Source organism: Falco naumanni, chromosome W (assembly GCF_017639655.2).
Source record: "Falco naumanni isolate bFalNau1 chromosome W, bFalNau1.pat, whole genome shotgun sequence".
NCBI classification, from domain to species: domain Eukaryota; kingdom Metazoa; phylum Chordata; class Aves; order Falconiformes; family Falconidae; genus Falco; species Falco naumanni.
In genome coordinates this window covers 11,412,337-11,430,144 of record NC_054079.1, presented here as the reverse complement: position 1 = coordinate 11,430,144, position 17,808 = coordinate 11,412,337, and positions in this window count along the sequence as shown.

The window sequence follows — 17,808 nt, the reverse complement described above, 5'->3', positions numbered from 1 at the left end:
GTATGTTTAGGTTGGATATAAAGAAGCATTTATTTATTTATTTATCTATCTATCTATTCTTATTTATTTATTTATTTATCTATTTATTTATTTATTATTATTATGAGGGTGGTGAGGCACTGGAACAGGTTATCCAGAGAACTTGTGGATGCCCCGTCTCTGGGAGTGTTCGAGGTCAGATTGGACAGGGCTTTAAGCCAATTCGTCTAGTGAAACATGTCCCTGCCCATGGCAGGGGGGTTCACTAGATGATCTTTAAAGGTCCCTTCCAACCTAAAGGTGGCTTTTTAAACCAGGAAGGTTAAAAAAACCAACCCAAACAACAAAACAAAACCACAAAACAAAAAAAGTTTGTTCATGCTTCTTTTTTTGCCCTGTCCTCTCTCAAAACCATGTTTTCTTTTCCCCTGATACAGATCTAATCAGGTTATGCAGAAAAGCCTGCATAACACATATCACAATCTGGTGATCTATCCTTTCTATGCTGTTGAGTTGGTGGATCATTTCACTGCACTGACTACCTTATGGCTAGAGGAAAACCATCTCGGAGTAACATTGGATATGTCGACCAATTTGAGCAAAAGATCTCTGGAGAGAGGTACTGGTTTTGGACCCAGCGTCATTTTTGCACCTGCAAGCAGTGACATCTCTGCTTCAACAGAGCTTACATTTATGTGTAAAACTAAATTATGCCAAAGTGTGATTTATGAGTAAAATTGGAATCAGACATGATAAAAATACTTTTGTGAACATCTTCTTAGCCTTGTTTTTTTATCCAAGAATGGAATAAACATATAATGCCTTGGTTGAGAAAAGAACTGACCAGTTTCTAAGCCAGCATCGTTCATCTGCCAAGATAAGAAATGCCTAAGGAAACTACCCAAACTCTGCAAACAGAGAGATGACTGAGTGATAGCTCTACTCCAGAGTGTGCACAGTAAACACACAGGAATTACCTGCCTCTTAGAGGCTGTAGTGACATTTGAAGAGTTAACAGCATGCATCTCAGGCTTCAGGCAAATGAGACTTCCACCCCCCTGCAGCATATTGGTCAGACACGTGCCCCCTGCCCTTCCTTAAAACTACAGACATGACATTTTAACTTGAACAAGCAAGCCATCCATAGAAAATAACACCATGACAACTGTCTGTTGAAGCTGCCTCCCTGGGTGTGAGATCCTTATCGCCAGAGCATACATCTTCACTTAACAAAACAAATGTGCTTCAGAAACTGGTGGGGTTTTAGCACAACTTTGAAACTACTTTCTTTGTGGAGCTCACTATGGATTGCCTGCTGATAGGTGTTATTTAAAATGCTAGTGACATCAAGATAGAAAGGCTATAGTTACTGTTGAAGCCACAAATGGGAAAAGAAAGGAATGTGAAAATTCAGCTTAACTGTTATAGTCTAGGACTCATGTGGTTCTCTTGTGTGTGAATGTGCTTATTGTTTGTCTTTGCATTATTGCCTGTAAATAACAGAGATTTCTTTCTTTCTTTCTTTTTCAGTTATTTTCCATTACCAGGATGCTATTCGCTCCTTCAGAACAATGAAACCTCTGAACCTGGAAATGTGCACAAGAACTTAGCTTTAATACTTAGGAGAATAGTCCTGCTGAAAGCATTAAGAGTATTTATTACTTGATCATGAGTTCTGCTGAAATACATTTCCTTCAAAATGATAGTTCATTCCCTGATCATTTCACTCATCAAAACAATGATAGACAGAACTTTAAAATGAACATTTAAATAAACAGAAAAAAAAGATTTTGCATCGCTGCTTTTCAAAACACAAAAATTTGGACCAACATTCTGATAGAAAAGAAAACCCCCAAAACCAGTGTGTTGTGGGCATGTAATTTCTTTTGAGTCTGGCCCTTTAACAGATTTTGTTTGTCCTTTCAACTCACAGTAGATACAATGTTCAGCTTTCATTGTGAAATAAAATTCACAATCTTTCATGCAACATGATTATTCCTTTGACACCAACTAATTATCTAAAAAACAAAACAGAACAATAAAATATATGAATTATTGCAGAACAGTCATGGCAGCTGCTTGCACTTTTGCAAGTTTCATTTTATTTAAGTCATTTTCATCTCTCAGCATTTTTTAAGTTATTGAGTTGTGGGGTTTTAGTTTTGCTTTGGTTTAGAACATTTTTATGTTTATATACATAAACAAATAAATATATGTATGTATGCAAATAGGTGTATATATACACTGAATATGCAGTAGTGACTGAATATTTCTTAAATAAAATCATCCTGTAAAAAATATATTTAGATAAGATTAACAAAATTTAATATTCTAGAACAGTCACTGATATCGTAGGAAGGAAATGATAGATAACACATGCAAATATTGATATACCGTAGTTACTTAATTCCTGTCTAATTGCTAAAAAGATTTATAGAATCATGGAATTGTAGCTATAAACCTTATGGTTTCCTTAGCAAAAGTTCTGCTGATTGCTTTAAGAGACAAATGACTTACTGACAGCCAGATTCCTGAATTCAGGGGGATCAGATGGAAATTCTGATCTCTAGAGGATCATTCAATCAAGTGAACAGCTACAGGGATATTGATGGACACAATCAAGGGGATTACCTCTGTTCTTTAAGTTCTAGATAAGTGCAAGTATTTTGTTAAATGCAGCCTTCAAAACCAGGCAGACATAGGAAAATATATTTGTATGCAAATTGTACTTCCTTCTTTAAGTTGCTAATCATGGTCATTTTTGTTGTAATTGTATGTTTCCCCATGTGGAAAAATGTTACTGTGGTGCATTGAATAAGCAGCACAGCCAATTTTGTTAACAACAGGCTTACCGTTCATTAAACACAGTAAGGCTAGTCCAAAGAGAGATAACACGCCAGCTGTCTCAGTAGCTTCCAAATACCTTGCCATCACCCAAAATAAATTTTATCATACTCTTGGCCACTCTAATGACCATGGCCCCAGCTTTTTACTGTAGATTTACATCAATAATGCAAGTGCAAAATGAATGTCAGGTTGGTGTGATACATCATCTGACCAAAATGGAAGCAGATTGCACCTATTTCGCAGAGGACCTCGGAATGACAAAAACTGCTAAGTCTGTGTTGGATCATAGCTGATGGCAGGTGAGAGTCTCAGTCTTTTAACAGCTGCCAGCATCTAACAAGGACACCTATGTCTGCTCATCTCAGCAGAACTGGTTAAGGGTAGATTCCAAATGCATTTTGCCATTTGAACTCTAACATTGTATTTGCAAAAGATCAGCCTATGTCTACAAAGAAGAAAGAAGCCTTTACAGATACAGAACCCCACATAGTGCTTTACCAACAGCTACATCATTATTTACTTCTTGCGAGGCACTCCAAAAATAGCGAGCTTCATTCTTTAGACCCCCCACACTAATCTGCAGTACAGTCGCTATTCCAAACATCTGCTATTTTTTCTGTCTTTTTCTTCTTTTCATTATAGAAAGCTGTACTTGCTGGATTTAAGCTGCTATCCAGTTATTTGGCAAAAGGATGTGAGAATCCAGCTTCTTATGGGCTTTCAGTATGTGTGGGATCGAGGTAGCACAGCAGTTCCCTCCTTTTTCTGAGACTGCTGCCGCAGCAGCTCCAACAACAAAAATGCACAGTCAGCGGTTTCTTTATTTTCATCTTTGTAGCGCTCTTGGCACAGAATTCTGGAATGGATAAATTAAAATGATGTCTGCCTAATTCCTCTGAGAGATTTGATTGCAAGTTAGACTACAGCATTTTCCTTGAGCAGGCTCAAATAATGTTATGGTTTCTGAGTTGGATTCTTGTTTTGGTGTAATCAATTTTAATGTGTAACATACGGAACGTGTTCTTTAAGCTCTAAGGTACAAGTTACGCAGCAAGGTAGTTCATGTGATGACATATGACAGACACACATGCATTCCATACAGGAACACACAACAAAGAGCTTTATTTCACATAGCATTTCCTTTTAATAAGAACAACTGAGAAAGCCCAGGAAACGTTATATGTCATGCCTGAGAATTTTTCTTTCTTTCTTTCTTTCTTTCTTTCTTTCTTTCTTTCTTTCTTTCTTTCTTTCTTTCTTTCTTTCTTTCTTTCTTTCTTTCTTTCTTTCTTTCTTTCTTTCTTTCTTTCTTTCTTTAAGTGAAAATACTTTTGCTGTGCTTCTGCATTCAAAAAAATGCACTTCACAGTGAAAGCATGTCAGGTAGATGGTCCTGGAGAATTAAGTTTTCTGTATATAGAAATGATATGCAATAAAAGTAGTTCTTGTTATCAGTGCTGCAATCCTGACAAGAAGACACGGCTTCCACATTTAAGATGGTCCATTCCCCTTAGAAATTGGACCTTTGATAACTCTGTATTAATTATGAGTTTGGCAGCTTCTTTTAAAAGGGTGTGGATGCTCTGTCATTAAAACCTGGTCAAAGATAATCACAATGTTTAAATAATTAGTTCAGAGAGTACCAGAGCTAATAAATACCTGCTTCCAGCTTTTCTTCTTTCTCCCTTCTTTACTTTCACTGTGTGAATTCTCTGGTGTTTAATAAAGTATGAGCATCTGAGGGTTTCACTAAGGGGAGTATGACAAGAGTGTCTTTTCCAGATGTATGTTCTTCCAGCATAAACAGCATTGTAGCAGCATATAACAAAATGTCCTTGAAACCTTCATTTTTCTGTTAAATTTGGATGAAATCAACCAATTAAAAAGATATAAAAAGATATTGCTGATGGACGGAAAAGGGAATGGGAGAGGGTATATATTTGATACAGATACACACAAAACATGATTATTCAGCACAGAAAATAAAAGGTATTCTATTCCAAATGTGATTAAACCTGCTGCAGACATCTACATAGCTGATGTATATGGCTGAATACCTTTTTTTTTAAAAAAAAAAAAAAAGTTATTTGAGAGAAGGCATTGCCTTTAGGAGGGGAGGGACATTTCTCTCCTTGTCCCATTCTCTCTCCATTGACTATGAAGAGGGCCAAGGAGGTCTCTTCAGATGTTGATTCTCCACTGTGTTTAGTCAGATGGACGGTACCCTTTCAGTCTCCTCGACCTAGCTCATCCAGCAATACCTCTGCTTTTTATTGAGAAAAAGTACCTTTACTTTGTAAGATATAATGCCTGTGATGTTTCGGCTAATCTTGTTCTCATATCACAGGAACACAGAGTAGGCAGAAGGTCATTTTTTCTGTAAGTTTGTTTTCTACATACAGCAAAATGCAACTCATGAATCAGTCCAAAGAAACATATTGCAGACTCATCAATGTAACAAATACCCCTTACTTTCAAATGAAATAAACCAAGAAAGAATAGTATCTTAGTCATTTTAGTGTCCTTTCTGAGTTCTGAGGCTCCCTCTGTTCTTTAGCAGACATTTTATTGTTATTCCATTCCTTCCTACACAGAATGTTATGCTACATTTCTTATTTTCTCTCCTGAGCACCTTCTTCGAGTATGTGAAATGATGTGGATGTGGGGAGGATCTACCTGTATTGGGGATTTTCCCCTATTTTCTCTCTTCTTCCCTGTCCTGGTTTCAGCTGGGATAGATTTAATTTTCTTCTTAGTAGCTAGTGCAGTGCTGTGTTTTAGACTTTGTGTGAGAACAGTGTCGAAAACACATTGATGTTTTTAGTTGTTGTTAGGTAGTGTTAATACTAAGTCAAGGACTTTCAGTTTCTCAGGGTCTGCCATTGAGAGGGTTGCAGTGGCATGGGAAATTGGGAAGGAACACAGCCAGGACCCAACCTGGCCAAAGGGATGTTCCATACCATATGATATACTCACATATATGCTCATATGCTCAGTATATAAACTGAGGCAAGCTGGCCACAGCCCATGGAATGCTGCTCAGGGACTGGCAGGGCATCAGTAAGTGGGTGGTGAGCAATTATGTTGGCCATCACTTGAGTTATTTTTGTGGGGGTTTTTGTTTTCCCTCTAGGTTTTATTCCTCTCTCTTTCTCTCTCCTTTTCATTACATTTGCTGCTATTCTTGTTACTACTGCTACTACTACTATTATTATTATTATCACCATCATCATCATCATCATCTTATATTATTATATTTTATTTCAACCATTAAATTGCTCTCATCTCAATCCACAAGTTTTACTTTTTTCCCAGTTTTCCTCCCAGTCCCACTGGGGGGTGGGGGGTGAGCAAGCAGCTGCGTGGTACTTAGTTGCCAGCTGGGGTTAAACCACAGCATTCCCCTATTTCAAAATATTCACTTACTGTTGAATATCTGTCGTGTTATGCATATATGTATGTATGTGAAAAATGATGAGTTTGAAAAGGTTGTTATGAACATGAACATGATAGATAAAATCATAGATAAACCATAGGATAAAGATATAAGGGATGATTATGTGGTCTAGATCAAGTTCTTGTTTATCACAGGCTATTAAAAATGACTGAGTTGCCTTTATGTTAATTACAGTACTGTACATCTATCAGAAGCACATCTGTCCAAAGTTGTCTGGAGACTGAGAAACAATGACTATTCACTGTAGATTTTCAATTTAAACATCCTTATCTTTTGAAAAGCAAGTAAATAAATTAATAAGTAAAAGAGACAACTTGTCTGTAATTGCAATTTACCTACCTTCATTTTTCAGTCATGTTCATGCTTCAATTTTGGTCGATATCTGAGAAAAGTATACAAACTTCCCCACCCCCCCTGGCTTTGCATTCAGTTACAGTATGCGATGTGGGGTAAGCTAATGATCGAGCTTCTTAGGCTGGAAAAGTGAACGTCCCCCTAGGAGGCTGAGATCAGTAAGACTCAGTATCTCACTCTCCAGCTTGTCTTGATATTCTGTAAAAACCCAGCAAAATAACGCATGAAGTAGGACTGAGGTATTTGAGAAGCTCACAATACAAAGAAGTCATAACTTGTTTCTTGAAGTCTGACACTTTCATATTCATACTGCTATAGCCCATGGAGAATATAATGAATTTAGGTATGAGTAATAAGCCTAAGGTATCTTCCACCAAATATGACCTGAGACATCTAATCAGCCTTTGATGGTTCACAGCACTTTGTGGAGATTTGATTACCTGAGAACATTGTATGCTGGGTTTTCCTTTGTCAGCTACAAGAGACTTGTTCCCTTGCCGGGGATGAGCATCTCTGGTTATAAGAGCTTCTACTGAAGCTTCAGACTCACTTGAATAGTTTTTTGTCTTCCATTTGGTCAGATTAAGCTTTGACTCTTCCTTCTCAGCTCAAACCTCAGAGTTCATTCCATCTCTAAGGCAAGAAATGAGCTGTTCACAGTACAATCTGCCAACAGCACAATAACAAAACAGTTCCTAGCTGGTCCGGCGGGTCTCACTGGTGAGGCACCATGTCAAGTAAAAAAGAAAAACTGCAATGCTGTACTGGTCTTTGCAGGGTCAGAATAGAGCCCCCTACACCGTGATCTGTACACTGAGGAGCTACTCAGTAAATCTTTCACACAGGCAAGAGAACAAGAGGTTAGCAGCTGCCCCAGGATGGAGAGGAAGAGGGACCAAACCCAGCAAAGCAAAGTCAATTTTCTCAGATTGACTTTTATATAAAACGGGATATGAATCACTGTTGTAAAATATGCATGATATTGTTGCAACGGAGGGAAGACACAGTCACTCAATATGAGTGATCAGCAGACTTCGTTTATTGTCCCTTACAGTCACCTTTTATGCCTTCTTATAATTAGCTCATACATATTACAAAAGTTAAGCTCATTATTGGTTAGTTGCCTAAATACCAAGCCTGCCCCTAGTTTCTCTTCTGTAGTTATCTGTTCCCACCTGCAACATTCTTTTCCCACCGAAATCTTCCTGTTATTGTGTAACAAGGACAGCCAAAGACAGTGTATTTTGCTTTACTTCAGATAAGCTGAGAGCGATGTGCATTTTTGTCCAACCAGCTGGACTATGTCTATGAACTTTTTCAGCTAGCCAGTTATCCACATGATATAATATTTGTATGTCAAGTATCCAAGTGCATCTTCCTATGAAAACTAGAAAATATGGGAAGCCCTCCTCTGACAAGATGAGTGTAAATACTAACCAGCTCAAAATTAAGATGCTGCATTTCTCTGGAAACATATAATTACTTTTAAAAAACTATTAGTGAGTAATTCTGAAAATACTGTGTGCATGTACACATATGTGTGCGTGTGCACACTTCAATACTGGGTTTTGTCCTGACTCCACAGCTGATCATCCAGACCCTGAAGCATGAGGACTGATGACATTTTTTTTTTAGCTTCTGCAATGGCAAAGCTGTTATTACTGGCCATAAAATTACTCAGACCTTTTCTAAAATCCTTATATTGCAGTTGCCTTTAGTGACCTCGTCTGACAGTGAATTATTCTGGTTGACTATCAGCTACATTAAAAGAAAAAAAGCCAAAAAACCAAAACAACATTTGCTTTTATTGGTTTAAAATTTACTGCCTTTTAATTTCAGAGAGAGAAGAATAGGAAGCTGTTTTTGCTTTCCCTCACTGGCATCAAAAATGGATAAATGAATCAAAGTAAAACCTCATGAAAATGAAGCAGTTTAACTATGGTTATATATTGGTACACACTGATTCCGAAACATTTCCACTTTCTTTTCTGCACAACTTTTTATCTTCGAACTTCAGGTGAAGGCTTAATGGATTACAAGCACTGTCATATCTTGCCTGTGAAACCAAGGTGTGGTGGGGATAGATGATCGTCGTATCTCTCAATAAAATTTAGAGGTTTCATCCCAATCTGGAAACAGTCTGGCCCACAGATGGATCACCCACGCTGTCAGGACCCTGAGGCACCCATGGGCCTCTCTGTCCCTACCCACAGTCTGGGAGCCTATTTGGGGGCCGTCAGTCCCTGCCCCAGCAAGACCATTAGATGTTGGCCTCCAGCTCCCCACAGCCCTGCCTAGCCCCACCATGGACCCCGCCAAGCCAGGCCCACCCACACACCAACACCCTGGCCTGGCCTTGGCCAACCCTTGTCCCCAAGGAGGTGCCCTGCCCCTGGGTGGGACAGTGTGACGGGCCCCCATGGATTCCCCATGAACCACATCGCCCAGGACGCCCTCGGCTTGCACGATCACGTGTTGCACATGATCCAGCTGAGCTTCTGTTTGCAATGAAAAGCACAAAAAAGCAGCACTGAAACCTCAAGCTTTCAGCACAAATCTAAACATGGCAGGTAACATCAATAGCTCCTTATACAGTTTATAACTTTAGAGGACTCTTTCCCCCTTTTTACACAACCCAGCTGGTACTGCCACATTTTCCTTATTCTTTATGTCCAGGTACCATCTTCTTGCTGCATTTTTCCATGAAACCATTAGAATGAATTACTTTGCAATTATTCTTAACACTTTTATTCTTCTTTTAGACATTTCATCTCTGTGAAAATAAGCACCACAACTACAGTATAGGTAACTCCTCTGAGCTACTGCAGTGGTACCTCTGCACGCACTGACCACCCCTGCAGCACGTGTCCCTCAGCTCCGATCCATCCCAGTCTGTTGGACCAACTGAATATACTCTGCACTGTGTATGCTCTGGCATTCCAGCACCTGGATAGGGCATAAGGAAATTTGCTAAGTATTTTCCCAGTCACGGTTGCAGTTCTCTATGCAGGTGTGTTGGTACATGCTTGGAGGTGAAAAGGTGACAGGGAAACCAGCAGATGAGAACCTGCTATGTGACTTCAGGGTGAGAGATTTCAGAGGGAGGTGAGATCCCTCTTCTAAGCAAGGAACAAACCTAGAAAGCAAACCTCAGGAATTATGATAGAGAGACTTTCTGAGTGACACCAAAAAGACCCCACAGAGTATATTGTAAGCCAGGAACCCCCTCAAAGCAGTTTCTGAACTATTAGGATCAAGGTAAAACATGTCTTTCCCTGGAGGCGATGATTTTTTTCTTAGTCATATTATCTGATGTGTTTGACTAAGCTGATATGTGTTTCCTTAGGGGGTTTACACACCTATAGAAGCAAAACTCCTTTAGTATTGCTTGGCATTATTACTTCAATAGTTACAGATCAGTTCCTCCTAGAGGAGCTTCAACCCAAGGCCCTATTGATGTGGATCTTGTCCTGTGCATCATTGCACTAGTTCATGCCTAAAAACAAGCAAACAGACAAGGAAAAATCCAAACATTACAAAAAATATGGAGTTCAAATCTACAAACTTCCACAGCTGCAATTTAACAAATCATGAAAACAGATAGGAACAAAGCAATGAGATAGCAGTATCAGATTATACACTTGTTAATCAGTCTGATCAAATGTCTGTGCTAACAGGGCTTCCAGAACTACCTCGTGAAATATGAGTTCAAAGCACGTCATTTTTACTGAGTGTATCTTCTGGTTTATCTTATCTTACAATCTACAGTTGCCGCCTTCTGATAAAGTAATATATTACAAATCCATGATTAAATCTAAAGAATGAATAACAGTTGCCTGGCTAGTAATTTTCTTTTTTCCCAAGTAAAATTCTTGTATGATTTGAAATTAATAAAAGTTTCATTAATAATAACATAAAAAAACAGAGTAGCTTCTATTTATGGTATTAGGTGGGAGAAACTTGTCCAGACTTCAGGGCTTCTATTCCTGCTTTTGCTAAAATGTATGTGCACACAGTGTTTTAAAAATCACTTATTAGAGAAACTACCCTCACAACAATAAGAATAGTGGAGGAAAAAGTTGCATGTTAAGTGCTTAGTAAAAAAAAAAGATCAAGTTATACAAATATGTTAAAATCTGTAAACGTTTCCAACCATTTACATTGAAATTATATTGCTAAACTGCAACCAATCTACAATTGTGATAGTTCATTGAAACTTTAAACAATATTTTGTCTCTTTCTTTCTCATTCTTTCTTTTTTAAAAACAGTTTAGAACATAGGGCATCATTTACTGCCCAGTGGAAAAGCCGTCTTTACTCCAGAGGGAGCAGAAAGGTGATAGATGCCCCTGTACTTTGGTTCATCCATCTGTAGAATAACACAAGACCTTCCTCTTGGGAGTGCTGATGTCTGAAAAATACTTTAGGTTTCCCAGGTGAAAAGTGCAACTTATGTGCAGAGTATTATTATAATCTTTTTTTCTCCCAACACAAGCATTTCATAAACTTGCATTGTTGTCAGAATAGCTCTGAAATATTTTACCCTCAGGTTCATCTTTCTAGCTACAGAGTAGAGCTCTCAGTAGTTTATTCTTAGTCAGTCTGTCTATGCTCACACCATCTTTTTGAAGTGCTGCTGACATACAAATTCACAGGATATCTATAATGTTCTTATTAAAGAGACAAATTAGTTATTTTGCTTAAACAAACAACAGAAGTATTACCCAGCGGAATGCCCAGGCGCTCTCCATAAATAATACTGAGTACTGATGAGATGTGTTTCAGTGCTTTTTATTTTACATTTTACCTTGGTGGGTAACTCAGCCTGTCTTGGACTGACTTAACTGCTCAAGTGCCAGAATCCTGCCAGGTCTCAGGGATGCTCTAGTATCACAATGTTGACGTGCACAGAATTTTGTCAGGAAATCTACAATACTGAGCCAAACCTGTTAAGGTCTACTAGATCTTTTCTAGTGATGATCTTGAAACTGGTTCTTTTACAGAAATATGTCCCCTAAACAGAAACAAAGCAACATATTTAACTCCATTCCCCACAACTCTTTGGGCTCAGCCATCCAGCCAGTTTTTTACCAAGCGCAGAGCACACCCATCTAAGCCACAAGCAGCCAGTTTCTCCAGGAGATGCTGTGGGAAACCATGTCAAAGGCTTTACTAAACTCCAGGTAGACAACAGCCACAGCCTCTCCCTCATCCACTAAGCAGGTGACCCTGTCATAGAAGGAGATCAGGTTCAACAAGCAGGACCTGCTTTTCATAAACCCATGCTGGCTGGACCTGATCCCCTCGTTGTCCTGTATGTGCTGCATGGCAGCGCTCAGGATGATCTGCTCCATCACCTTCCCTGACACCGAGGTCATGCTGACAGGCCTGTAGTTCCCTGCATCCTCCTTCCTGCCCTTCTTGTAGATGAATGTCACATTTGCTAACTTCCAGTCAACTGGGACCTCCATGGTTAGCCAGGACGCCTGATAAATGATTGAAAGAGGCTCAGTGAGCACTGCCACCAGCTCCCTCAGTACCCTTGGGTGGATCCCACCCAGCCCCATAGACCTGTGTGTGTCTAGGTGGTGTAGCAGGTAGCTACTAATTTCCCTATCAACGACTCCAGACCTGTACTGGACCCTGTTACCCAAATGACTACTTTTCTCCACCATCACAACACGTGATTCATCTGTCTTTCTATGCGGCAGTATGACCTGATGTTCATTTGAGAGTTACTCTCCGGAAGTCACCCTCCTCCTAAATTTAGAGGTTTCAGCATTGAAAAATGATACTGAAAGGAAGACTTTTTTGTTGTTGTTTATTTGGTTGGCTGGTTTTTGTCTCTCTTTACATCAAATTTCTTGCTTTATAATGCCACAAATGGTCCAGTAAGCTGTTGGCAGTCTTGTGCTTTTCCATATCTTCTAGGGAGCTGAAAACACAGGCTACAAACTACAAATTTCCTCTGCATTGAAGGCTGTGGTGACTCTGTCCATATGGCCCAACAGAATCCATAAATATTGGCTATTTGTAGGAAAAATCACACAGGATTTTTCTTTCATAGTTAATAATAGCTTCTGAAATAAAGCATTCCTTTGCATCCATTAGATACAGATCAATCAAAGGATGAAGCAAAGAAAATTAAAAAAGAGATATTACTTAATCTCAGCACAGATCGTGTTAACATTCCTATTCTCTGCAGCAAGGTACTTCACAAGAGGGATAAAATCAACATCCCAACCAATTAAAATCACGCTGGGTCTATTAAAATGAGTCATCAGACCAGATGTGAATCAGGTCTTTCTACACTTGTAAAAATATACAAGTAAATAATATTCATTGCACCTGTTTATGGGTTGCAGGGTGTTAATTTCATTTATATATAGACAGAATCCCTCCTCTCCAAAGTCAAATTTAAAGGGACTCAATGTCAAAGTCAGATATAGGAAAATACTTAGCCTTTTTATATATCTTTTCAGTCTCCCTTATCAGCAAGATGCATTTCCCCAAATTTTAGTGTCTAAAGACAGCTACATATGTGTCTAGGCACTTAAATGACTTTTTAAGATACTTAGGCAGGCATTCAATTAACCACTCAGGCATTTAAAGTGGCATTTTGGTGGAATTTCAGTTCCTACATTTAGGAAACTAAGTTAGGAAGAAAACACTTAAACTGCTTAGACACCTGAGACACGACACCCTCTGTATGGAAGGTTTCAGGAAGAAGATTTTCAAGTAATTAGGGTTATTTTAGGAAGTTTCTCAGCAACATCTCTGCCTGTACTGAACCAAGTGCTTAAATACTTATTTCCTATTTATGGAAATTTATAACTGAAATTACTAAGTCATTAGACCATCCTGGCATGCTAAGTATGCTCAGGCTTTGGCTCTTTCCAGCTGCAATGGTGGTGCTGTCTATTATGTGATATATAACTATATATGATGTGATGTCAATAAAGTAATCACCTGAGCTGTGTCCCAGATGCAAACTAGAGTTGATGAAAAGGTGTTTTAAATGGCAGTTACTTCACCACAAAACACAAGCCTAGCAGCCAGGGCCTGAGGTATGCTGAAGAAGCTGTAATCCATCTCTCCTCAGCAGTGACGTTGGTGTGAAGCTGGATGGGAAAGACCTACAGGTCCTGTGAACCTCTGCTTCCAGCTCTGCAATCAGAAAAGTCTGCCAGTGGGTGGGAATGCCAAAAGAAGAGCTGGGTTTAAACCTTGGATGACACCTAAATTTGTCCTTGTTTTCATCCAGTGATTACTCAGTTAAGTGACCAGTTGTTGTGAGTCCTCCAGGAAGCAGCGTTCCCCTTCTCAGCTAAGCTCCTTGCTGCAAATTCAAACTTCCCTTTGGACCTTTAAGCCATGCATGCGAACCTACATAGTAACTCATCTGAAGGAAAAGGAAACACTCCTTTCAAGTCTAGTTTGGGCTTCTGAGATGGAATTGCTGGAAGAACAACTTTCCCTAGGCTAAGGAACCCAGTTCTCCTACCTCCTAGTGCTATACCATCTGTCTTATCACAGGGGCAAAGATATCCTGCTATTCGAAAGGAAGCATCTGGATATGAACAGCTTCATATTCACTGACTTCAGCAATTTTAGTTTAGGCCTCAGACACCAGAAATTTATATTTTCTTTTTGCATAGGAAAGCTGGTCTCATTTTTCCTAGAAAAGAAAGGAGTTTACTGATATTTGATAATGCAGTTAAGTGTTTCATCAAAATCAGAGTGGAAGAGCAACAGCCATTTTTGGAGGGAAAAAAAAGATTAAATCATCTTTTATTTATTTAGGTGAAAGACGAAAGAAAATATTGATAATTTTTTTAATAGACTTTATCTGTAAATCTGAAAAGGTTGACTCCCTTTGTCTTCTAGCACCAAGATTTAGTCAGTAAGAGCTCAAAACATAATTCAGGTCTTATTGGTAACTGCGATATAAAGTGTTATGAAGGTCTAGTTCAGTTAATAACAAAGTTCAAATCCTTAATCTTCAGGCTGAGCAAATCAAAAAGTTGTTTTGGTTTTTTTTTTTGATCCACAAGTATAAAAAGGTTTTTTGCTTAAGAGCAATTTCTTTAAAAAGACAAACACTTCATTATAAAAAAGTAGCTATGACTGGTGATTTTAACAAATTGTATTTAATAACGATTTTAAATTACATTGGATATGGAAAAGAAGATAAGAAGATATTTGATTTAGAAAAAAAAAAATTCCTAGTAATATTTCCATTATTGTTTGAATTATTTGTTCCTAAAATATTTCCTTGTATTTATGTTTTCAAGTTAGATCACTGAAACTATTGAGATAGGCATGCCTGTGGTCTTTCGCTTGCTTTTTCAGCTGAGATGTAGGTAGCTGCTTCTCTGAATTCACTGCAGAATAGCACAGCTATGTGAGTATGAATGCCTCTGATGGCACAAAGCAAGCTGTTATTGCCAGGGGTATAAAAAGCTATCCCTTTCCTAGTTGATCTAGTAATATGACAGAAGTATCTTGAAACTAAATCCCACCAAAATACAAAAAAAAAAAAAAAAAAGAACAAAAAACCCTCCAAACCCCCAAACCAACCCAATCAAAGAAAAAGACCACAAAGATCACAAAGAGGAGACATTTAGGGGGAAAATTAAGGAATAAGAAAAAAAAAAATAATCCTGGTTTGTTTATCTATGTGCTTCTTTGCTTAATCTGACTAAAACAACCATAACTTAAAAAAATCTCAATTTGAAGTTTTCAGTTTTTTTTCAGATCCTTTAGTAATTTTTTTTAATCAAACCGGCTGAACTCCCTCTGTATTTTCCACATGAAAGAAGGAAGAGTGAGAAAGATGATGAGCTACAGAGCTATGAATATGAGTGACTAAGAGTGATTATAATAGAGAAGTAGCTTAGCTGCTGTTGAATATCTGTGAGAGGTATCAGTGGCAATTAACCTCCTGAAAACTGCTGCCATATGATACCTTCAAAGTTCTTTAAATGAAGTAAGTTCATCACTTTCCCTAAATTTCTAATGGACAGAGTCTGTGTCAGAAAACTGTCCTCTTTCATACAGTCTCAAAAGAAGAGTGAGAGCATAAGCTGATGTGAAATATGAAATATCCCATCATCTGTATGGGTGGACCCTCCTCATCTGGAAATATTCTGGTGTGCTATCACTGATCTCTATGACCTATGTTTTGAATGAATGGCAGACTTCATTCTCTAGAGCTTTCTAAATTCAGGATTAAGCATTTTCAAAATGTTACATATTTGAAATACTAAGATGTCAAAAGGCTCTAAATACCTGTCCCATGAGACTTATTAGCTCCTGTCTTTTCTTTCATCTAAAATCTGATAGTATTTGTGCAAAAGAGAAGGAATCAGCTTTTAAATTAAGAAAATAACACACAACCATAAAGATTTCTGGCACATGTTTTCTTGCTGGTTCATGCCTCATAAGTGACAGAGATAACATATTATCCAACATGCTAATACTGTGACACCATCAAATACTGATGATTTTTCCTTACTGCATTTAGCAATGCTTTAGCAATACTGCTGCCGTCTCCCTCAGGGAAATGTTTTTTAAAAAAAAAAAAAAAAAAAAAAAAAAGGTGGAAAAAAAGGAAGAAAGGAGAGAGAAAATAAAGACAGAAAGAAATAGTAATAGTAGAATATCCTGGGGGAACAGAAGGAAATGAAAAAGCCAAAGAAAAAAGTAGCTAAGCCTGCCTTGACTGCATGAAATTTGTTGGAACGCCTTGTAGGGAAAGAAAATGATCACTTTTTGGGGTGATGGAATTAAAATAACCTAAAATTGTGCATACACAATTGGTTCTTTTTCTGCTGTTAGGAAAAAGAAAATCTACTCAGTCATAGCAACCTATTTTTCAAAAGGAAGAAAAAATAAATACACTAAGTGGAAAATATCAGCACAGGTTTTGGAGCCGAGACACATTTCAATTACTAAAGTAAAATACAGCTCTTGAAGTATTTCTGTTGATTTTCTCATCAGTGCCTCCTTCCCCCTCCTTTTCAATGGAAGTTTAAAGCCTGGCTGTTTATGCAGCGGTCTGTCCTGAGACAGGGTTGTAACCCCCAGCCACAGTCAACACGCATTGCAATGGGTGTAACCCATAGCAAGGCAAAGAAAAGCTTTAGGCACAGCTTGGCCCATCAGAATATAGTAATTAAGAGTGGATAAACCCAAGCAGAGGAGAGCTAGGAAAAGCTAGGTGTGAGAAGTGAGCTTTGAGAGGGTGGGAGGACAGAAGAGGACAGTGCCAGCACACAGGAGGAAGGGAGAAGGTTACCTGACATGGCTGGGGAGGCAGGGCAGGCTGCTGAACAAGGCACTGAGCTGGTTTGTGCCAAAAACCCTCGAGTGACCCTTTAAACCTTGTCCTCCAAAGGGTCAGTTTTCTATCCAAAGAACTAGATATTAGCACATCTTACCCATTATGACAAACATACTTGCACCAAACCACAAAGCAGAAGCTTTTAATACTGAAAGCTGTAGTACAGACAGGTAACCTCTCTTTCTAGAGAACTCAACTATGCAAACACAGAGCTCAGTGTAGCTAAATTGGCTTGTGACAGACAGACAGACATCTTTCACAGCACCTTGGTTTTGCTGTAGTTTTCACAGGCACACTAGCAATGCCTGCATTGCACCAATATCCACAACATCTCTTCCACAAGATTTTACTTTGGTTGCTTAATTTGGGAAGTTTAGGAACAAACAGAGTCAGGGTGAGGGGTGCCAATGGCACAGGTGCCTTCTGAAAAGGCCTGTCTTCCCCTCTGAGCATCAGGGAAGCCGGAGGCTGTTCATCTTGAAGTACATCAATCAGATGCTAAAAGCAAAGTGGTGCGAAGCCCTCAGCCTTGGTCTTCCTCATGGGTGGTTTGTATGGATTACTGCCTGCACTGTTCGCATTCTAGCTTTCATCCAGCATTGCATTCCTTCCGTAGCTACCCTGGCCCATCCACTCTGTGCAAAGGAGTTAGATTTAGGTCCTATCAAGCCAGCACTGACCATGTGCAGCAGGGAGCTGGGCAGGGGTTAGCCTTCATTCAGCTCGCTTTCAAAGACAAACTCGAACGAATTACAAACTCATCTCCAGGAACAGCACACCTACATTTAAGCAGTGTGACAAAGTTTCTGGTACAGCTTAAATATGG